This window comes from Mesoplodon bidens (genome assembly GCF_964165515.1).
Source record: "Mesoplodon bidens genome assembly, contig: HAP1_SCAFFOLD_326, whole genome shotgun sequence".
Taxonomy (NCBI): Eukaryota; Metazoa; Chordata; class Mammalia; order Artiodactyla; family Ziphiidae; genus Mesoplodon; species Mesoplodon bidens.
Genome location: NW_027671423.1, coordinates 223289 through 247686, shown reverse-complemented (window position 1 = coordinate 247686; position 24398 = coordinate 223289). Strand labels below are relative to the sequence as shown.

At 42.0% G+C, this 24398-nt stretch overlaps 1 pseudogene across 1 annotated transcript; it reads left to right on the top strand.

The window, feature by feature from the left end:
• Positions 1 to 522: 522 nt before the first annotated feature.
• On the top strand, positions 523 to 24082 carry LOC308611413 (U3 small nucleolar RNA-associated protein 25 homolog; annotated as a pseudogene). The gene is made up of 11 exons: positions 523 to 529; positions 4093 to 4267; positions 4789 to 4828; positions 5533 to 5765; positions 7668 to 7838; positions 10204 to 10292; positions 11965 to 12375; positions 14343 to 14562; positions 22163 to 22365; positions 23554 to 23736; positions 23873 to 24082. The product of its transcript is annotated as a U3 small nucleolar RNA-associated protein 25 homolog (transcript).
• Positions 24083 to 24398: the final 316 nt, after the last annotated feature.

Here is a 24398-nt window from a genome sequence, read left to right as displayed (position 1 = left end):
CTTCCCCAGCATCTGATCTGTATCCTCAAATTGTGCTCCTTCCCCACCTTCCCATTCCTGCTCTGTTGAGAATCTCAGATAGACTCCCGTTTACTTTCTGTGGTTTGTATTAGGACATAGTTTGTCTTTTCAAATACATCACTATATGTCAAATAAGCTCTTTCCAATCATGTACACCATAATATTTGCAAGGGATTAAAACACATCAATTTGTGTAATTCCATGAGTTCATAATGATACTAAAAATTTAAAAAAAGTTGATTGGTCAACATTAGAAGATCCAGTGAATTGACTCCTTGTGTTGAAAATTAGTAAATGAAGGGAGAGAATCAAGCATTTCTTCTGCTTTTCCTATACAAACAGTACCACTGGGTAAGCAAAATTTAGGGGAAGGAAAAGCTTGCTTTCATAGAAATAGTCCAGCAAGTAAGTGAAGAAGAAATGATAGAATTAGAATATCACCTCATGATAGAATTAGAATGTGACCTCTAATGAATTAACGAATTTAGACATTGACTACCAATGACTGGTAACATCACAAAATGAAAGGCAACCAGATGGTATACGCCTCTTGATGGAAGTATAAAATATCAGCTATCATGAAATCTGATCAAAGTTCTAAATCCCACAATGTATTCGCGAGAAACACAGAGAATAGCAGAACATGTTCAACTAACAGTGTAAAAAAAAAAGACGACATTTATGAGACAATCAGAAATCTGAATACTGACTGGTTACATGATGATATTAAATAATTGTTATCATCTTTTTTTAGGTGAAATAGTGCCATTGTAGCTATGTTAAAGAAAGAACCCTTATCTTTTAGATATTTAGAAATAAATATTTACAGATAAAATAATACAATGTCTGGGATTTGCTTCAAAAATAATACAGGGGCGGGAGTTAGGGGTAGTGGGTGGGCATATAAATGAAACAAGATGGCCTTGCATTGAAGCCAAGGGATGGGAACATGGGAGTGCATTATACTCTTTTGTCTACTTTTGTATATACTTGAAATTTTCCAAAGAAAAAGTTTTTAATAAAGAAAAACTAACACTTTTCTGAATATTCTGACCATCTTGTCTTAAGGGACAGCCACCGCCCTCCCACCCCTTGAGATCGTTATCCTAGGGAGTCTCCCCGAATTGAAATACCCAAGTAACATTAATTCATCAGCCTCTCTTTACAAACTAGTATAAAAGATTATTTCCTGGATTGTTTTTACCCCTGAAAATACTGAGTCCCTGAGGGCAAAGGGCAAAGAAAACCCTGCAGGATGGAAAAGGAAGGGCTGAGCATGGGAAGAAGAAAGGGAAGAACAAATTTTGCCTTTATTACAATTTTCCCAGGGCCTTCACTAGTTGGCACATGCATCTTCTTTGTGTGGGTTTTACTAAGAGAACTTTCACTGGAGGCATGAAAAATATGTTTAAATTGCGAAGTCTCAGGTTAAAATTTCACAAAGCATCCCCTTTTATGTTGTCAAAGGCTAATATAAATATTTTCAGAAGCGGGCTCAGTGAGCCAATGATGAGACCACTTGGGTGGAGCTAGGGCACAGTTGTGTCTGAACCTGGGAACAGTCTAGACCTGTCCATAGGACTACAATGACATGGAAAGCAGGAGAGAGTAAAGAGTCACATCAAGTGCTCATGAGTATAGCTTTTTATAGCAGATCTCTGGAAGAACACCAAGAAACTGGTTGCCTCTGGGGAGGGAAGCTGGGGCACTTGGAATAGGGTGGGAGGAGAAAAAACATTGTAGGACTTTATCGTCATAGCCAGGTTATACTGTGGTTAGTGCCTTAGTATGTATGATGAGATTTGCAAGCAGCCTTTTGTTTACGTAAGTGACTGTACTTTTTATGTTGAAATGAGACAGGAGACAGATGTGTGTTTGTTTCTGGGTTCCTTGGCTGGGCCATCAGCTGGCACTACCTGCTGTTTGCATATTTTCTTGATCCTCCCTCCCCCTTGCCTCCCTGCCCCACCCTAAGCTCCCAGAATCTAATTAGGAGTAGATGGTCCCCAGAAGGAGAAAACTAGGATTTGAATAGTTGTAGTGTGACTTGTATAGGTGTGACATGGTATTGGACAAAGGTCCAGTTCTCTCACAGTCGTCTAATAGCAGAGGCAGTGAACACTATCTTTGATGGCTCCTATTTTACCTTAAATATTCAGGTGAATTCTGTGGTTTATGATTGACATTGTAAGTTACTATTAGAAACAAAGTGCCTCTGTGTTTATGCTGTGGTTTTTGTTTTGTTTTGTTTTTTCGGTACGCGGGCCTCTCACTGTTGTGGCCTCTCCAGTTGCGGAGCCTTGCGGAGCCCAGGCTCCGGACGCACAGGCTCAGCGGCTATGGCTCACGGGCTTAGCCGCTCCGCGGCATGTGGGATCTTCCCAGACCTGGGGCACGAACCCGGGTCCCCTGCATCGGCAGGCGGACTCTCAACCACTGCGCCACCAGGGAAGCCCTATCCTGTGGTTTTTAAGTATCCCTGCACACTCTGCCTGTCTCTAGAGTATTAAGTCCAGTTGCGCTGTTTTTTCCCTCTTTGTTTATTGAGGTTATTATTTACTTGCATTAAAATGTACCAATTTTAAAGGTACAGTTTGATTAATTTCGGTAATTGTATACAAGGTGTAACCACCACCACGACCCAGATATAGGAAAGTTACTTACCCTTTAAAAGTTTTCCATCCCAATTTGCCCCAATTCAGTTTTGAGACACTTTATTGAGTTTTACTGCTTTCTGTAACATCGACTCTCCGGGTGATTTAGGAAAGTCACTTTACCTCTCTGGATGTGTTTTTGCTTTTATAACATGAAAAGTGCCAGAACAAATTTGTTACCAAGGGCCCTTGCAATCCTTTCAGAAAATGAGGGGGTAGGGTAAAGGGCGGGAATCTCAGCCTTGCGTCCTCATTCTTCACATGGCACACGCATGTGGCAGATCCTAGTGGGAAAAGCCTGTGCTCGCATCAGAGAGAATTAGGTTTCCATCTCCTCTCTTGCTAGTGTGTATGTAACCTTTTGTAAGCATCAGCTTTCTCATCTCCAATATCAGGCTTATTAACAAGGCCTATTTGTTTACTGTTGTTGTGAGGATGAACTGAGATGCACCGGCAGCCTTAAATGTTAGTTGGTATTTGTATTATGGCATAATATAAAGGCACTGCATTCAACCATCTCAGTCACTACACGTTTATGCAGGCTGATTCTCACAGCCAAAACAGACGCACAAAGTACACCCACCCATTTACCCACCTGGGGAAGCCCGAAGCCTCCCTGCCTGCCTTCCTTACGGGGCTCAGAGAAAAGCTGCGCATGCGTGCACGTGCTTCCAAAGAGCCTCGCTAGGGGGCGGAATGGGAAACAGGAAGTTCTAACGCCTGTCGTACAAGCGCGACGTAAAGCGGGTCTGCTTTATGGCACCCTGCTTCCGCCGTAAAGCGCCGTTGGCAAGCCCGCGTGAGTGGGTTGACGAGACTACTTCCGGGTGCAAAACGCGATTCTTGGAGGTTGGCTGAATTGCCGTCTTCCCCATGGGCAAACGCGGGAGCCGGAGCCGGAGCCAGAGCCAGCTGCTCAGCTCCCTAACTAAAAAGCAGAAGAAGCAGAAATCCCTTAGATAAGGGATTTCGGCGAGGAGCATCCCTTCTATGACACGTATGGAGAGGCAAGGCTGGGACCGGCGCTGCCGGCGTCCTTTCCCGGTGGGAGCCCGCGTGTCCCCGCGTTTGGTCCGCCGGTGCCCCGGGGGTAGTGACAGGGCAGCTCCCGCCGCGTCCCACGCTGCCCCGGCGCCGGCCTAGCTCGCCCGGGGATCCTGACGGCTTCCCGCCTGAGATGGGGTTCTTCACCGGACTTCCTACCCTTTGTTGAGCCTGTAGTTTTATGCTAGACGGCACGCCTCCCGTGTGGCGACTGGGCGGAGATTTTATAAGCTTGTTTTCGTTTTATATGCTTTTAAAGAATTGCTTGGGGGCTTCCCTGGTGGCGCAGTGGTTAAGAATCCGCCTGGCAATGGAGGGGACAGGGGTTCGAGCCCTGGTCCAGGAAGATCCCACATGCCGCGGTGCAAGTAAGCCCGTGCGCCACAACTATTGAGCCTGCACTCTAGAGCCCGCGAGCCACAGCAGCTGAGCCAGGGTGGTGCAACTACTGATGCCCGCGAGCCTAGAGCCCCTGCTTTGCAACAAGAGAAGCCACCGCTCGCCGCAACTAGAGAAAGCCCGGGCGCAGCAACGAAGAGCCATAGCAGGCAAAAATAAATAAATTAAATAAGTTAAAAAAAATAGAATTGCTTGGGACCCTCGACATCACCTATGTATTCAGTGACCATGAGGAAACTAATGTTTGGGTAGTTGTGGGTTCCTCTATAAGTGTCCAGACTCTCAGTTATGATCTTAGTGCTCATCCCACCCCTTTGGGCTGCTTTATCAACAGTTAGAGGGATAATCTACTTAAGGAATTTGCTAGAAAAGGTGAACCCCGAGGGCTTGTATTTGCCAAAATTTCCCATCTTTTGGATGAGAGCCTGTTACTGTGTGACTGTAGTATTTGTCATGTGGTCTTGTTAGACCTTTTCATTCGTCTATTATTATCTATTTGGCATATCCTTACAAAACCTGTCCAAATGCATATGGAGTTTTTAACTTGACAATAGATATAATGTATTTATAACGGTATAGTCTGTCATGTTCATTTAAAGTTGTATCATTAGGCTTTTCCTAATTGCTACATACTAGCAGTTAAAGTTTAACATTGCCTGTTTCTTCTCAGGGTTTCCAGAAAGGAAGCAAAACCACAGACTTGTCAACTGGTAATGCTTTATACCTTCTTTATGATAGTAGATTCTGGACGGTTACTTTTAAGATTATATATGGTAATAATGTTTGGCTACATTTCCACTCTTTCTGATTTTAGATGTAAGCTATATTTTAGTAATATTGCTTAGTTTTAAGTGCAGATGTCTGTTAAGATGCCATTGTGATAACTAATATAGTATAGAGTAGGAAACTGTCCTGAGAGAGTAGCCTGTTAGAACCTGTTAAGGAGGCTTACCAGAGGGCTCTTGGTGAATCCTAAAAGGGAATGTTATGTTTGCTTAACATAAAATAGAGTGCAAAATCATCAAAGGTCTTATTTCATTACCACGGACTCAGAAATAAAGTACACTTTTTTGTTGTAAGTTTTCCTGTTGCTCCTTTAAAGGTGCCAAGTGGCTGACACATAGGTTAGATCGCCTTATAACCTAAAGCTCCATGTGTTTAGTTTGCTGTCTTCCCACGTAGAACATTAGCAGTTCAAAGAAGAGGAAGAGCTTCTAGAATCATAGCTAGATTAGCTGTTTTAAACAAATTTGGTGCTAGGTTTGGTTGAATAGATAGGATTGCATATTTGCAGAAAAGCTGGTTTTTATTTAGAAAAGTCTGAACTTGGTTCCACTGTGGGCCTGATGATAGTCGTGGGGTAGCAACAAGAACAATATAATTTTTGTTTTTAAAATCCCCATTTTCCTTTTAGTCAGAGGGTTTAGATACTTCCAAGTTCTGAAAGTGAAGCATAGAGTGAACCAGAACAAGTTTCTGGTTACAACAGACTACTTGCCACGTTAAAGGATGTTTCCAAGGAAGATGAGGAGGAGGAAGAGGAAGAAGACAGTGTTATAGATGAGACAGAAATGAATCTTGAAGACGGCGATAGTGACATTGTTGTGGAGGAAGAGACGGCAGTAGAGTCTACTGACATGCGGAAGAGTAAGTGTCTTTGATGTGGGTTTATCATCTTTGCAGGGACCACAGACAGATTGCCCCAGGGGCAGGGTGCCTTGTACCATAGAGCTGGGTGAAAGCACATGGATTCAAAGCAGAGATTCTTAACATTGTTGGGCTCTGTGATATCTTCAAGAATCTGATGAAAACACAGGACCCTCTGGCCATAAAAATGCAGAAATGACGTTTTTGCTTATGATTTCCAGGATTTCATCAATCCTACTTCAAATTCCCCTGATTGAGAGGAAAGGGAACATAATTCTGTTTTTGTAATGGTCTCAATTTATGAAAGAGATGATTGTTCCTGCCTTAGAGGAACCAAGTTTAGTGGAAGATAGACATAAAATATACAAAACTTTTCAAGCATCAAATCTGAATGGAACCGATAAATATAAGGTGTTAAAGAGGTGCAAAGTGGTCACATGCTGCCAGGGTACATGAGGGGAGGCTTCAGAGAAGAGCTGGGATTGAAAGCTTAAAGGAACTCTGTCTCACTCGAACATCTAGGTGACTATTTTTTTAAAAATTATTATTAATTTATTTATTTTTGGCTGCATTGTGTCTTTGTTGCGGTGCGCCGGCTTCTCACTGTGGTGGCTTCTCTTGTTGTGGCGCACGAGCTTAGTTGCTCTGCGGCATGTGGGATCTTCCCAGACTAGGGCTTGAAACCACGTCCCCTGCATTAGCAGGCGAATTCTTAACCACTGTGCCACCAGGGAAGTCCCCATAGGTGACTTTTTAATTTAACTTTAAAATCAACTTTATTGAAGTATGAATTACATTCAACAAGGTGTACCCATTTTAAGTATGTAATTTGATGAGTTTTGACAGATGTGTCTGTCTATATTGTCATCGCCAAAGTCAAGATACAGAACACTTCCAATACCTGCAAAAAGTTCCTTCTTGTCCTTTTACAGCCAGTTTCCCAGGCCTGGCATCAGGCAACCACTGACATGCTTTCTTTCACTATGTATTAGTGTTTTCTATTCTAGAAATTCATTTGAATGGAAGCACACAATAAGTACCCTTTTGCATGTGGCTTCTTTGGCTCCTCATGTTGTTGTGACTCATCCGTGTAGTTCATATTAGTAATTCATTTCTTTTTATTACTGGAATAGTAGTCCATTGTCTGAATATATCTGGGTAACTTTTTATATTCTGTTATCTTAATGCCTATTTGCCTTACTGTATTTTTGTCTCTACTTTAAGGTGTCACACACCATTCTTAGTATTTTCATTCATCACTTGTACTCGGATAAAAAAATCATTGCCTCAGACTTAGGGACTTTTTAAATTTTGTTGGTTTTCCATTTTTCTATCATGTTTTAGGTTTTTAAAAATGAAAAGTTTGGTTTTTTAAATTATAAAAGTAATATATATTTACTGTAAAAATTTAAGAGGGTAATATAGTTAACGTATATCTCCTCCACCCTGGGATGAACACCTTTAACATTTTATAGAACCTTCCAGGCTACTTTTTTATGGATATATGAGTGAATATATATTTGTGTGTATGTGCATAATGGCCTCATACATTTCTGTAAGTTACTTTTTTCTTTAATGATATAACGTGTGTAACTGTGGGTTCACATTAGCTTAATCACATAGTATATTCCATTGTAAATAATATGTGGTAATTTAATTAGTACCCCTTCGATAGAAATGACGAAATCATTTTTTCTAGTTATTTGTTATATCAACGCTGATTTGAACATCTTTACATGTACTAGGTCAGCAGTCAAGCTCGGTTTTGAAACTTATGTCTTCTACCTGAATTTGCTTAAAAGTAAATGATAGCCTAAGGAATTAGATTTCATTTGTCAACAGAAGTGTAATTATATTTATGAGTAGTAAATAATTTTACAAAATGTTTTATCAAAACTGCAGATGCGGCCTTACCTGCTGACCCTAAGGGAAAAGATGGGCACGGGCCACCTGGCACAGCAGAGGAATCCCCAGAGGAGTTTACAGATGCAAAACATGAGTCACTCTTTAGCCTAGAAACCAAGTTTCTCGAAGAGGAAAGAGGAGGCAACTGTTCTCTGAAAGCATCACAAGGTCAGAGCACAGCTCATGTTGTTTGAATTCAGCTGGTGCTTAGTATGGGTGGTTGTGGTCTAATACCTGTTAAATCTCTTGTTATTGGAATGAGCAGTAATAGAAACAGATAGTTTAGCAGCTAGATGTAGAGCTGGAAAGAAATGCTTCTCCGAGATCTTTTGTGTTTTTCAGGGTTAGGCAGTGTTGCGAGTGGGCGTGGCTGTTCATGAGGACAAACAGTTGAACAATGATAGCAGGGAAGGCCAGTTCCTCAAAGCTCACGATCCACAGCTGGGGTCAGGGGAAGACTTCTGATTTTCTTCCCCAAGCAGGGAAGGGAGAGAAAGAGGAGAAAAGTACTTTGCATTTTTCTGTCTATCCTTCACTTGCTCTTCCTTACTGGAGCAGTAATTTTACAGATTTGTGAGACCTGGCAGTGGCTAATCTGATTGGTCCTTATTACTAGGAAGCACCTCAGAAGCCAGAAAGCTCCACCCTGTCTCCCCAGTCTCTCTCTTTATTTTTGGCTGCATTGGGTCTTTGTGGCAGTGTGTGGGCTTCTCACGGTGGTGGCTTCTCTTGTTGTGGAGTGCAGGCTCTAGGCACGCGGGCTTCAGCAGTTGTGACACGCAGGCTCAGCAGTTGTGACACATGGGCTCAGTAGTTGTGGCTCACTGGCTCTAGAGCTCAGGCTCTGTAGTTGTGGTGCATGGGCTTAGTTGCTCCACGGCATTGGCAGGCGGATTCTTTTTTTTTTTTTTTTTTTTTGCGGTACGCGGGCCTCCCACTGTTGTGGCCTCTTCCGTTGTGGAGCACAGGCTCTGGACACGCAGGCTCAGTGGCCATGGCTCACAGGCCCAGCCGCTCTGCGGCATGTGGGATCTTCCCGGACCGGGGCACGAACCCGTGTCCCCTGCATCGGCAGGCGGACTCTCAACCACTGCACCACCAGGGAAGCCCGGCAGGCGGATTCTTAACCACTGTGCCACTGGGGAAGTCCCCATAGGCGACTGTTTAATTTAACTTTAAAATCAACTTTATTGAGGTATGAATTACATTCAACAAGGTGTACCCATTTTAAGTATATAATTCGATAAGTTTTGACAAATGTGTATATTTATATTGTCATCGCCAAAGTCAAGATACAGAACACTGGGCCATGCCTCTGTCCCCATGACTGTTACTTAGACAAGCCTGTGGTAGGCTGAGGCAGGGCTTTGCTGTCTCTCAGGTCCTGTGTCTTAGCCTGTGCCTGGGTGGGCACGTCAGGTTGGTCTCATTCTGGGTCCTGACTGCCTTTTTTGGTCCCAGTGCCATTCTTCAACCAGCGGTGCCACTGAAGTTGAAATTTTAATCCTCATTTGGTTCTGTTAGCTATTCTAGACAAGAGGAAGAAGTAGCAGGTAGAATTTGGGCAAAAACCGCGTTCTGAACTCAAAAAAAGTTAAAAAAAAAAACCCTGGAGGAAACATTAGGAGGCTTGACTATCCTAAAGTTTCTCTGGTTGTTTGGTCTGTACTGATATATTATCACCTAGAATTCTTATTTCCTATTGTTCACCTTTATCTTAGGTCTTAATATAAGGTGCACTGCATTTGAAGTTTTACTACCTGGGTCCCTGAATGGGTCATTTAACTTTGCTTCTTACATGAGTGGGGCTGGAAGAGAAGGTTGGGTGGCCAGTGCAGAGCACTGACCCTGCCATTTTGATCATTTGTTCACCTCAGTTGAGTGTTGAGCATTTACATTTGTCTTCCAGTGCAGGTTAAATCAGACGTGGTACCTGCCCTCAGGGATCTTGCAGTCTAGTTAGGTGAGGTAGGACATGCACATATATGTGTTGGTGTGGATAACTGAGGGCAGGGTGGGGCGCTTGAGAGAAAGTGATGACTGTCTATAGGGGACCAGAGATGGCTTCTTTGGAGCCAGAACTGTGCCTGACACAGTAGGCTCTTGGGAAATAGTTATTTATTGTGAGTCAGGGGGTAACATTCAACAGATACTATTTGGATATATAGAAATGCGGTGAACAAGAGGATAGAATTTTCAGTTAAAGGAAGGAAAGCCACAGTGGCAGAAGAATTTGAGAGCCATGTAATTCAAAAATTACATTAGAGAGGTAGGTTAGAGGTGTATGTTGAATTTCAGTCCAAGAAGTTTCTTCAAAGGTTTTTGAGGTGGGGAATAATGTGATTAAAGAAATGCTTTAGGGAGATGAACCTGTCAGAAACTTTTAAGCTCTGGACTGGGATAAATGATGGGGAAAGTTGATGGGGAAAAAGATGAGTTAACATCATGAAAACAGGATGTCATTCACAGGGGAAGACTGGAAAATCCCTGTCATTTGCCCTAAGTGTTCTAATATTCTTTATTTCTGAATTAGATCCATTTGCACAACATGTAAACAAAGAACTGAAAGAAAAAGAAATCCAGGCTGTTGCCACAAATCCCAAAACTACCCACCAGCTAAAAGTAAGCAGTGGTCTTGGGTTTTAGTGGTCTCCCTGAATGTATGATACACACCCGTGGCAGATGGCTTGATAGGGAGCAAGATAGAGGAAGACTGGAAGAGCCCAGTAAGGCACAGGCATAGCTAGAAAAGGCACTGGGAAGCTGGAAGGTGGGGACCAATAAGATAAGAATGCTTTGGAGACAGGTACACCAGGGTTTAGACCAACGTCTGCAAGGGGCTATCTCATGACCTAAGGCAAGTTAATCTACCTTTTTAATCTTCACTGTTCTCATCTGTTAGAGGGGGACAGTAATGCCTGCATCAAAATAAAGTAATTTAGTTTACTGGAAGACATGTACAAAGTGTTCAGTCAGACAGTAGCTACTGCTGTTCATTTGTTTGAAATATCTGAGATAAGTTCACACCTAAATTATTCAGTATGGAGCAGTTTTTGCTTCTTTTTTCGGTGATTTTTTTTTTCACCACTGATGCTATTCATAAGAATTGGTCATCCTTGTTTCATTGAAATTTTTATTGAGGTAATAATTATAGATGCAGTTGTAAGAAATAATACAAGGGTATCCCATGTGCCCTTTGCCCGGTTTCCCCCAATGGTACCATCTTACAAAACTGTAGTACAATATCACAAGTAGGAAATTTCCACTGATACAACCTACCTGTCTTATTCAGATTTCCTCACTTTTGCTCCTGCTCCTTTGTGTTATTTAGTTCTATACTGTTTTATCACGTGTAGGTTGCCCTGGCCACCACCACAGTCAACATACAGAGCATTTCCAGCACCATCAAGATCCCTCCTCTTCCCTGGTGCCATTTTATAACCACACCCACCTCCCTTCCCCCATTCCTAACCCTTGGTAACCGCTAATCTGTTCTCCATTTCTATAATTTTGTTATTTCAAAAGCGTTATATAAATAAAATCATACAGGTTGGCTTTTTTTCACGCAGCATAATTCCTTGGAGATTCATCCCAGTTGTTGGCATATATCAATAGTTAATTCTTTTTTATTGCAGAGGTCATCCTTTCTTTATTGCTAAGATCAGCAGTTTTGTGACAGTGCAAAAATTCCCAAACTGGTATTCCACAAAATACTATTCTTTTCAATTCTAATATATGTCTCCCCCCAAAAAAAAAAATCCAAAACAACAACAAAAACCTTGTTCCACGTCCAAGTAAATTTGGAAAACTCTGGGTCAAACGAAGTGGAACGGAGTCCTTGTTACAGGACTCAGCAGAACCTTTAGTGTCCGATCTGCATGTGACTCTCCCTGAGGGGGATTAGGTTTTGTGGTGGTTACCGAAGTTATTTGACCGTTGGGCCCCCTTTTCTTTTGTCTAGAGTAAATTTTGACTTCCTACAGTGTGGTCCACAGGACAGTTTGTGACCCACTGATCTAGTGAAGAGCTCACAAGGTTTCTAAAGTCAGAAACCTTGGGGTCTAACCCTTAGTTCTGTTCTCCTGTTTGTCTGAATCCTATAACCTCTGAACCTCAGCATTTCCTAAACTGCAAGAAGAGCATTATAGTGTTTAGCTTGTAAGGTTGTTGTGAGGATAAAGTGAGAGGATCTGTAAAAGGATCTGTGAAAGGCCTTGGTAAATTATAAAGCACTATATGAATGTAAGGTAGTATAATTCATTTCTAACTTAGTTCTTGATCATTTCTCCCACAGTGGCCCATCCTGGGCCAGCTTGCCTTTTCATCCAGGTTTCAACAGTTGGAAACCTTTAAACCCCCAAAGGACATTGACTTAAAGTCACTTCATCTCCAGAAGCCTCTGGAATCCACCTGGATCAAGACCAACAGCCAGTTCCTCTCTGGTCCCCCAAATTCAAGTAGCCCCTTCACACCCCTCCAGAAAGAGCTCTTCTTAATTATGAATTCTTACCGGGACCTGTTCTACCCAGAAAGGACTGCCCTGAAGAAAGGGGAAGAGATCCGCCACGTGTACTGCCTGCATGTGATAAATCACGTTCTCAAAGCCAATGCCCAGGTGCTTGCCAACAACAGCAGATGCCGAAGCCAGAAACTTGGGTTGGGTGATGATGATGACTTCAGGGACCAAGGGCTAACGAGGCCCAAGGTGAGTGGCAGCAGCAGAACTTTGCCCTCAGGGAGGCTGTAAGGCTCTAACATATGGGTCCTGGCACTTAGCAGGTTCTCAGACGGTTTAATGATTGGAATCATGAATGAGTCCAAGAATGAGCATATTAGATAGGCCAGGTAATGTCACAGCAGTGCTGCAGACAGCTCAGTGGACCGTCTCTAACAGCAGATGTAACTGGAAAGTGGAGTAGGAGGTACCTCCATGATAATTCTCTCCTTAAAGATAAACCCTGATCCTACATAAGTAACACTCCACTATAAATGTCTTCTTTGTGATTGTCAGAGCTGGATGGGACCTTAAGGAGCCTTTTATTCAATCCCTACATATTACACCTGTGGACAGAGACCCAGATTCGTAGAGGACCTTGCTAAAGAGAACCAGAGAAAAAGTAGCAGAGACAGGACTAGAACCAAGGATTCTCTTCACTAAGCCACATAAATATGTAAACCTTGGAAAACAAAATCCCTGTTTTGGCATTGTATCCTTATTACTGCTTAAAGTGATGATTACATTTATGTGGCTCATAAGCCTAAGCTCCAGTGGACTGGGAGCTTACGTCGTTGAATTCTGTCTACATTTTTCATGATGTGCTGGAGCTAGATACTGTGCCACCCATACCCCCTTACCCCTTAGCCTCTGTGTCTATATTGAAGAAGCCTCATCTTCTTAGATTCTTCTCATTGGGCTTAATAGGATTTTAGGATTTTGATACTGATATGGCTCTTAGAGATTTCTTAGTCCAACCCTCTTGTTTGATAGTTGGGGAAACCAAAGCCTAGACACTTACTTAGTGTGACAGCCGGGACAGTAACTTGGCCCTCTTCAAAACTGATCCATCATCCCTGCACTGTACCAAACTGAATCACTACACCCCTCTGGCTGTGCTGGTTGCCTTTCTGAGAAACTATCTCAGAATCTTGAACATCAGGATAATAAGATTATCTGTTTCCATTTAGAATTGCAAAATAGAATATGAGGTAGATTACCCATGAATCACATTCAGAATTTGGTGAACTGCCTGATCTGACTGGGGTTATATCCATTGACTGTATTGTTTACACAAGGGTAGTTAGAAGGTAATCATTTGTTAAGCATCTTCTGTTTTTTTCCTCAACAGTTAAAATTGAGCACTTTTGGAAATGTTTGGAAAACTGAATCCTATATTTCCCATTGAAATATCATCTTATTTCAGAAATCCTTTATCATCATTTCTGAAAAATGTACTAGGAAATGTACTAGAAAAGTAATGATGCTTTAGTCCTTTCCTTACTAACTTTATTCTCTACTTAATACATCTAATTCATTTGTTCAGCATATTCCTTGGGCCTTACGGATCAAAATACTGAACTAAGTTCTGTGGGAGACAGAAATGAGTAACATTTCTTGTCCTCAAAGAGCTTTGTGTGTTTATGCCCTTGGGTTTTTGCTAATGGACACCTCTGTTAACGGCATTGACTTACCTCAAAGAGTATTTCTGGGCTTCCCTGGTGGCGCAGTGGTTGAGAGTCCGCCTGCCGATGCAGGGGACACGGGTTCGTGCCCCAGTCCAGGAAGATCCCACATGCTGCGGAGCGGCTGGGCCCGTGAGCCATGGCCGCTGAGCCTGCGCGTCCGGAGCCTGTGCTCCACAGCGGGAGAGGCCACAACAGTGAGAGGCCCGTGTACCGCAAAAAAAAAAAAAAAATTCTACATTCTGCTTAAGAATTAACCCCTCCCCCACCCCAAGGAGCCATGAGATTGAAGTCCATAGGACATGGTGCTGTGGGTCGGAAAGATGCTCAGTCTTCAGTACTGAGCCAGGTCCTATGTAAAGGGGGTGACACGGATGTGGTCCTTGGCCAGGGGCTGTGGAACGGAGGGCTCCTTAGGTCCCCAGCAGGCTCACCTCGAGCTGTCCTTCCTTCCCCTTGCCCCTCCAAGGCTGCCCATCACTCCCTCCACAGGTGCCGATAGTGGTGCCATTCCGGGAAGCTGCTTTGCGGGTGGTACAGCTCTTCATCAGTCTTCTTGAGGGCGACAGCAAGAAGAAAATAATTGTAAGCAACAAAAAGAGGTTTAATGGAGAGTATGGCTCAGATCCCAAGGAGAGACCACCCAACCTGAAGAGGCCTGAGGATTATGAAGCTGTATTTGTCGGCAACATCGATGACCACTTCAGGACTGGTAATTCCTCCTTGTCAAAACTGAGACCCTGAGGGACCTGAGGTGTGAGGTGCACATAGCTGGAAGCTAGAAGCCTGGAATTAGGCATTCTTTCAGAGGGTCACTGTCTCAGCCTCCTAGCAGAACCAGGACGCATTTGAGACCACTCGTCTGCCAGGGGAGAGTCTTGCCTTGGCTAATGGGGTACATACTTGGCTAATGGGATGGAGTGTCTGTGAAGGCATGTATGAAAGGCACCTGCATGTTTATAACAAATGTCTCAGCATGCCTATAGCTGGTAGCTCACAGTCAATGCTACAGGGCTTCTTGGGGGAGTTGGAGCTGATGGGGCTGGGTGGGTCAGTCTGGGGAAGATGAATAAACTAGAGCATCTGTACGTAATGGACTTCCCTCCTGCCTGCCATGTGGAGTGCCCACACCTGAATTATCTCCACTCTGGACTTACTGACTCCCACCCAGCTTTGCACATTTTTGCTTGTTTGTCATTCAGCTCCCATGTACTTGGTTGCTTGTTCATTGAAAAAGTTCCTGGAAAATATTTATTAGTCACGTATGCCCATTTACCACTTATTAAGCATCTACTATGTGCCAGGCACTGTTAAGCTGGAGATATGGAATTAAAAGTTACTGTTAAGCAAGTCCAGCCTTAAGACAAATCAGACAGTATGGGATGAGATGTCTTACGGTTAGAGGATAGTGGGTGTTCTAGTTAAAAGTATTTAAAGCAAATATCCTTACTCAAAATGGGCTCAGGACTGTTAGGGAAGGCCTTCTGTTGGAGGTACCATCCATACTAAGTTGAAACCTGAGTCAGATTTAGCCAGGTACAAAGTGGAGCGATGAGAGTGGAAGAAAAAGTTTCAGACAGGAAATGGCAAGTGTGGAGGCATCAGGGTGAATAAACCGGCATGACTTAGGATTCAGAGGCTTTAGCATGGCCAGAGTGTGCAGTGCAAGGGGATTAGAGCTTATGGTTAGTTTTAAACATATGCAGGCGGCCAACAAGGAGCTGATAAATCAGTCTTTTGTTTAATTGATATATAATTGACATATTAGTTTCAGGTGTACAACATAGTGATTCAATGTCTATATACCTTACAAACTTATCGCAGCAATAAGTAAAGTTACCGTTTGTCACCATACAAAGTTAATGCAATATTATTGACTATATTCCCCATGGCATACATTGGATCCCTGTGACCTGTTCACTTTATAACTGGAAGTTTTATACCTCCTGATCTCCCCCATCCATTTTGCCCACCCTCCAACCCCGCCCTCCCTGCTGGCAACCACCAGTCTGTTCTCTGTATCTATCCGTCTGGTTTTTTGTTTTCTAGATTCCACATATAAGTGAAGTCACATGCTGTGGATATTTGTCTTTGTCTGACTTATTTCACTTACTGTGATACCCTCAAGGTCTATCCTTGTTGTCGCAGATGGCAAGATTTCATTCATTTATGGCTGAGTAATATTCCATTGTGTGTGTGTGTGTGTGTGTGTGTGTGTGTGTACCCACCACATCTTTATCCATTTGTCATCTGTGGACACTTAGGCTGCTTCCATATTCCATATTTTGGCTATTATAAATGTTTCACTGAACGTAGGAGTGCATATATCTTTTTGAATTAGTGGGTTTTTTCTTTGGATAAACACCCAGAAGTTGAATTGCTCAATTGTATGGTGATTCTATTTTTAATTTTTGAAGAACATCCATACTGTTTTCCATAGTGGCCGCACCAATTTACATTTCCACTAACAATGCACACGGGTTCCCTTTTCTCCACATCTTTGCCAGCATTTGTTATTTCTTGTCTTTTGGATAAGACCTATTCTGACAGGTTTGAGGTGATATCTCATTGTGGTTTTTTTTCTCTCTGTGCTTTGGTTAATAGCAACTTATAATACATGGTGGCTGTAAGAATTTATAACTCCAAAATCACAGCCTATCATTTTATATTATTTCATTTTGATCACAGCACTTACTAGCCACCTGATACATTCTTCTTTTTTTTTTAAATTGGAGTAGGTATAGTTGATTTACAATGTTGTGCTCATTTCTGCTGTATGGCAGTGACTCAGTTATACACATATATACATCCTTTTTTATATTCTTTTGCATTACGACATATCCCAGGAGATTGGATATAGTTCCCTGTGCTATACAGTAGGACCTTGTTGTTTACCCATTCTAAAGGTAATAGTTTGCATCAACTAACCCCAGACTCTCAGTCCATCCCTTTCCCCACCCCTGACCTTGGCAACCACAGGTCTGTGAGTCTGTTTCTGTTTTGTAGATAGGTTCATTTGTGCCATATTTTAGATTTCATATATACGTGATATCATATGGTATTTGTCTTTCTCTTTGACAGACTCCTCTTAGTATGATAATCTGTAGTTGCATCCATGTTGCTGCCAAATGGCATTATTTTGTTCATGTTTATGACTGAGTAGTATTCCATTGTATATATGTATCACATCTTTATCCATTCATCTGTCAATGGACATTTAGGTTGTTTCCATGTCTTGGCTATTGTGAATAGTGCTTCTGTGAACATAGGGGTGCATGTATCTTTTTGAATTATAGTTTTGTCCAGATATATGCCCAGGAGTGGGATTGCTGGATCATATGGTAATTATATTTTTAGTTTTCCAAGGAAACTCCATACTGTTTTCCATAGTGACTGCACCAACTTACATTCCCACCAACAGTGTAGGAGGGTTCCCTTCTCTCCACACCCTCTCCAGCATTTGTTATTTGTAGACATTTTAATGATGGCCATTCTGACCAGTGTGAGATGGTACCTCATTGTAGTTTTGATTTCTCATTGTGATTTTGATTTGCATTTTCCTGATGACTGATGTTGAGCATCTCTACATTTGACTGTTGGCTATCAGTACGACTTCTTTGGAAAAATGTCTATTCAGGTCCTCTGCTTTTTTTTTTTTTTTTTTTTTTTGCTGTACGCGGGCCTCTCACTGTTGTGGCCTCTCCCGTTGCAGAGCACGGGCTCTGGACGTGCAGGCTCAGCGGCCATGGCTCATGTGCCCAGCCACTCCACGGCATGTGGGATCCCCCCGGACCGGGGCACGACCCCGTGTCTCCTGCATCGGCAGGTGGATTCTCAACCACTGCGCCACCAGGGAAGCCCCCTCTGCTATTTTTTAATTGGATTGTTTGGGGGGTTTTTTTTGCGGTTTTTTTTTTTTTTTGCAGTACGCGGGCCTCTCACTGTTTTGGCCTCTCCCATTGCGGAGCGCAGGCTCCGGACACGCAGGCTCAGCGGCCATGGCTCATGGGCCTAGCCGCTCCACGGCACGTGGGATCTTTCCGGACCAGGGCACGAACCCATATCCCCTGCATCGGCAGGCGGACTCAACCACTGTGCCACCAGGGAAGCCCTGTTTGGGGCTTTTTGATAATGAGTTACATGAGTTCTTTATATATTTTGGATCTTAACCCCTTACTAGATTTGCAAATATCCTCTCCCATTCAGTAGATTGCCTTTTTGTTTCATTGATGGTTTCCATCGCTGTGCACAAGCTTTTTAGTTTGATGTAGTCCCATTTGTTTATTTTTGGTTTCATTGCCCTTGCCTGTGGAGTCAGATCCAAAAAAATATTGCTGAGACTGTTGTCAGGGAAGTTACTGCCTATGTTTTCTTCTGGGAGTTCTGTGGTTTTCAGGTCTTATGTTCAAGTCTTTAATCCATTTTGAGTTGATTTTTGTAGATGGTGTAAGCTAGTGGTCCAGTTTCATTCTTTTGCATGTAGCTGTCTAGTTTTCCCATCACCATTTGTTGATGAGACTGTCTTTTCTGCATTGTATATTCTTGTCTCCTTTGTCATAGATTAAGTGACCATATAAATATGGATTTATTTCTGGGCTCTCTGTTCTGTTGATCTGTGTCTGTTTTTGTGCTATTACCGTACAATTTTGATTACTGTAGACTTGTAGTGTAGTTTAAAATCAGGGAGTGTTATACCTTCAGCTTTGTTCTTCTTTCTCATAATCAGTTTGGCTATTCAGGATCCTTTGCACAAATCCCCAGGATCCTCTGTACAAATTTTAGGATTATTCTAGTTTTATGAAAAATGTCATGGGTATTTTGATAAGGATTGCATTAAATCTGTAGATTTCTTTGGGTAGTATGGACTTTGTTTTTGAATTTTATTTATTTCTTTATACAGCAGGTTCTTATTAGTTATCCATTTAATACATATTAGTATATACATGTCAGTCCCAATCTCCCAATTCATCACACCCCCACCCCCACCCCCACTTTCCCCCCTTGGTGTCCAGTATGGACATTTTAACAGTACTAAGTCTTCCCATCTATGAGCATGGTGTATTTTTTCATGTTTCTGTCATCTTTAATTTCTTTCATCAATACCTTGTAGTTTTCCAAGTACAAGTTTTTTACCTTCTTGGTTAGATTTTTTCTAGGTAGTTTATTCTTTTTGATGCTATTGTAAATGGATTGTTTTCTTAATTTCTAATAGTTCATTATTAATGTATATAAACACAACAGATTTTTGTTAATTTTGTATCCTGCAACATTACTAAATTTATTTATTAGTTCTGACAGTTTTTTGGTGGAGTCTTTAGGGTTTTCTCCATAAAGTATCATGTCATCTGCAAATAGTCAGTTTTGCTTCCTCCTTTCCAATTTGGGTATCCTTTATTTCTTTTTCTTGCCTAGTTGCTGTGGCTAGGATTTCCAATAATATGTTGAATAAAAGTGGCAGAAGTGTGCATCCTTGTCTTCTTCCTGATTTTAGAGGAAATGCTTTCAGCTTTTCACCACTGAATATGATGTTAGCTGTGGGTTTATCGTATATGCCTTTGCTAGGTTGAGATACGTTCCCTCTATACCCACTTTGTCAACCCATCCTTGCATCCCTGGAATAAATTCTACTTGATTATAGTGTATGGTCCTTTTAATGTATTGTTGGATTCAGTTTGCTAATAATTTGTCAAGGATTTTTGCATCTGTGTTTATCAGGCATAGTAGCCTGTACATTTCTTTTTTTGTGGTGTTTCAGTATCAGGGTTATGTTGGCCTCATAAAATGAGTTTGGAAGTGTTTCCGCCTCTTCAGTTTTTTGAAATATGTTTGAGAAGGATAGGTATTAAATCTTCTTTAAGTATTTCGTAGAATTCACCATGAAGCTCTCTGGTCCTGGTCTTTTGTTTTTGGGGAGCTTTTTGATTACTGATTCAATCACATTACTAGTAATTGATCTATTCACATTTTTTCTTCATGATTCAGTTTTAGAAGATTGTGTGTTTCTCGGAATTTATGTATTTCTTCTAGGTTATCTGACTTGTTGGTGTATAATTGTTCGTAGTAGTCTCTTATGATACTTTGTATTTCTGTAGTGTCAGTTATAGGTTCTCTTTCATTTCTGATTTTATTTGGGCCCCTTCTCTTTTTTTCTTATTGAGTCTGACTAAAGGTTTGTTAATTTTGTTTATCTTTTCACAGAACCAGCTCTTAGTTTCATTGATCTTTTTTTTGTCTCCATTTCATTTATTCAGTATTTCTCATCTGACTTCTATTATTTCCTTCCTTCTTTGTTGGAAGTTTTTTCCTTTCAGCATATTTGAACATATCATGCCATCTCCTTCTGGACCACAAAGTTTCTGATGAAAAATCAGCTGATATTCTTATGGGGATTCCCTTGTCTGTAATTAGTTGTTTTTCTCTTGCTGCTTAAGATTCCCTCTTTACCTTTGACTTTTAACGTATTAATTATAATGTGTCTTGGTATGAATCTCCTTGGGTTCATTTTGTTTGGGACTCTTGGTTCTTGCTGGACCTGAATGTCTGTTTCCTTCACCAGGTTAGGGACATTTTTAGCCATTATTTCTTCAGATAAGTTTTCTGCCCCTTTCTTTCTCTGTCCTCCTTCTGGGACCCCTATAATGTGGGTGTTAGTGCCCCTTTCTCTCTCTTCTTCTGCGACCCCTTAACACCGATGATAGTACACTTGATGTTGTCCCACAGTTCCCTTAAACTGTCCTCATATTTTAAAAATATTTTTTCTCTTTGCTGTTCTGTTGGGGTGATTTCTGCTACCTTGTCTGCCAGGTCACTGATCTGTTCTTTTCTACCATCTAGTCTGCTGTTGATTCCCTCTAGTGTATTTTTCAGTTCAATTATTATAATCTTCAGCTGTGTGAGTTCTGTTTAGAACTTGCTTATATTCTGTCTCTTTCTTGAGTTTCTCACTGTGTTCGTTCATTCATCTTCCAAGTTTGGTGAGCATCTTTAGGACTATGACTTTGAATTCTTTATCGGATAAATCACTTACATCTGTTTCATTAAATATTTTTTCTGGGGTTTTATCTTGTTCCTTCATTTGGAACATGTTCCTCTGCTTCCTCATTTTGCTTGACTCTCTGTCTTTGTTTCTGTGTATTATGCAAAACAGTTACTGCCCCGTCTTGAAGGAGTGGCCCTGTGTGGGAGATGAACTGTATTTTTAACTTTTTCCTAGTTCTTGGTCATCTTATAAACTCTCTCTGTTTGTTTCACTCCCATGGAGTCTAGAAATGCAGTCCCACCCCCATCTGCCTGAGCCTGGTGCTCAAGGAGTGTCCCCTGTGTGGGCTACATGCGATTGTTGCCTCAGGTCATGTCCCGCGAGTGGCATGAGATGGGGTAGGCGTGGCTGCTCGTTGTCCATGTTTGTCAGTGCTGCACACAGGCAGTGCAGGGCCGTGGGGTAGGGGGTACTCACCCACCACCACTGTTAGCAACTTAGAGTGAGAGTGCAAAAAAGTGGCACCCACCAGTGCCATCAAGGTAGAGGGAATTTGTAAAAATGGCATCTGCCAGCATTCTGTCCCCAGAGAGAGTCCCAGCCAACTTCTGCCCCTCTGGTAGATGCTTTAAGATTAGCAAGTGAATCTCCTTCACATATGATCTGGGCTCTTTACAGACTGCTACTTGTTGCTTAGGAAAGAGATGTGGGCAGGAAATATAAATTTTTGTGATGATAATGTTAAAGCCATAATTAGTGAATATATTTATCCAAAGCTTTATGTAGAGTGAAAGAGAACTTGTGGGTGAATCCAGGGATTTGTTGAAGAGCTCTTTGAATATGGAAAAATAGATAAGAACCAGGTCAGTAATAGAAGTAAGTGTTAAAGTGATAGAAACCACCAGTAAGGAAAAGAACATTTCAAGGAGGGTGTGCTTATGCATTCGTGACAAGAAACACTAAAGTGCCATTGAATTGGTAACTGAGAGCTGTTGGTGACCTTGGCAAGAGTCATTTCAGTGGTGTCCTGAGACTCAGAGGCAGATTGCAGTACATTAAGGAGTCAGTGGGAGATTTTAAAGTAGAGATAATTTTTTGGAAGGTTTGCCAGTGAAGGAAAAGAAGAGGGTGGGAGCTAGAAGGGACCGTAGATGCAAAGGAGGGATGATGATGATGACGATGATGATTTTAATAATTAAAGCAGTTTGAGCACAATTACATGCAAAGGGGAAGATGTGGAAGGTACAAGGGGAGGCTGCAGTTGGAGAGGGTGGAAGCTAATGGCTTGGTGGTGACTCATGAACTGATGTGTGCTTGGCTGTTTTGTGTATAGGGGTGGCAATACTGCAGAGAAGCATCTGACTTTATGCCCCCTTCTATTCGTCAGACATCCTCATTGCCTCCCCCCTGGGCTTGAGGACCATCATTGGTGGAGAAGGAGAGAAGAAGAGAGATTTTGACTTTCTGTCTTGTATTGAGCTTCTCATCATTGATCAAGCTGACATTTACCTGATGCAGAACTGGGAGCATGTCTTGGTAATGCTGGTCATTAACATTTAGAGACAAGAAGCTCAGTGGTTTGAGTCTGAAATGGTTATTAAAGTCCAGATTAAAACTCAGCTTGGAAATGGAAATATTCCACATTTTCCAATTTGAAAACGGGAAATGTTGTCCCCTCTTCTACCCACAAGTTGGTCAGTAAAGTATCCAGAAAGATTAAAATTCTTGTCAACATTTTCAAATCTCCAGAAAAGATTTCTTCCCCTTAAAAGTTGCTTCTAGTAATAGACCAGTTTAGTGTGGTTGGTTGGTTGGTTGGTTGGTTGGTTGGTTGGTTGACTGATTGAAATCCCTCCTCACCAGGAATGTTTTTATCTAAAATAGTTCCTCCTATTTATGCTCGTTCTCTTTTGTTTGGTCTTCAGTGGAGATGGGAAAACATTGCTCATGATTTCTTAATTTGTGATGTTTTACAGAGAAACGTAAGATGTTTTTGTCCCCCTACTGTAATTTGTAGTATAATTTTTTTCTCCCTCTCAACATACTCTGCAATGTTTTGGGGTTTAGGATTGTGCTTTGGAACAATCCTCATCACAGAACTATAGGTTTATTTTTATAAGGCATGTGAGCATTTACCTTTTCTACAACCCCAGGACTTGGAGTAAGTTTGGGACAGATAAAGGGGAGTCCTTATTTATAAAGTAGGGAATAAACTTATGGTACTTGTGACCCTTCAATATACATTACAAGGTAAAAATATGATTAAAATAGAACAGGCATGTCGATGGTTGAGTCATCTTTATTTTGAGCAAAAGGCACATGTAGTCACTCAGGGAATTTTCTAACGTTTTGGGAACCAAGTCATGGAAGGACAGCAGCTCTGTTTTCCGTGTCATTTCCCTTCTTGTCCAAGTCCGGAACTGAGTTGCTTACAGAGTGACCAGAGTGGCATTTCAGAATTTCCTTGAAAAGAAATATTCTGTATAGGTCGCATCTTGATCCTTTTTGAGAGATCCACAAGGTGGCCAGTTTGAGCTTTTCTTCTTGTTCGCTTGACTCTGGGCAAGTCACTCACCCATCTGAGCCTGTTTTCTTGCTGTAATTTGGGAGATGATAGTATCTACTTCATGGGGTTAAATAAGATGATGGGCTTATAGAGAGGTTAGCAACGCCCAGCAGGTAAGTGTTCAATAAGTATTAATGGAGTATTACTTCTGCTCAAAGCAGTTGATGAGCCACATGAACCTACTGCCCTTGGACTCACATGGGGTGGACTTTTCTCGAGTGCGCATGTGGAACCTCAATAATCGGTCCAAGTACTATCGTCAGACGCTGCTGTTTGGGGCCCTGCAGGATGCCCAGATCAACTCTGTGTTCAACAAGTACTGCGTCAATGTGCAAGGCCAGGTGGGTTCTCTCCTTCTTTCTCTGAATTTTCATGAAGTATTGTGTATTGTTTGGGTCATGAGGCAGAAGGAGAGGACAGCATTTGGTCAACAATGGGGATAGCTCACTTCCTAATGTTCTCACTGACACCTGGCAGGTGGCTGTGAGGAACGTCCCGATGACAGGCTGCATCAGTCATGTCCTGGTGCAGCTCCCACATGTCTTCCCGAGGATGGAACCTGAAAACCTAGCTTCAGTGATTGATGCCAGGTACCCTCCCCTGTCCCATTGGATCCCTGGGGGTCACAGAGAGGGATTTTACTTGGGCATTCAAATTTAGAATTGTATTCCACGTTGGCTTTCTTAGTTACTGTTTACGAAATGAAATGAGATAACTGAATCCAATCATGCCATTGACAGAGGAGGACACTGAAGGCCAGAGAAATGGTGTGTTGTCCTAGTTCCAACAGTTCTCTGACTTACTTCACTCTGTATGACAGTCTCTATGTCCATCCACCTCACTACAAATAATTCAATTTCATTTCTTTTCATGGCTGAGTAATGGACGTTGACACTTTAGAAGATTACAGGCCAGTTACTTTGGGTGGTGTTTCCTGTCAGATTAGGTTAGGTTAGGTTTAGTTTATGCATCTTTGGCAGGAGCAGCATAGAAGCAATGCTGC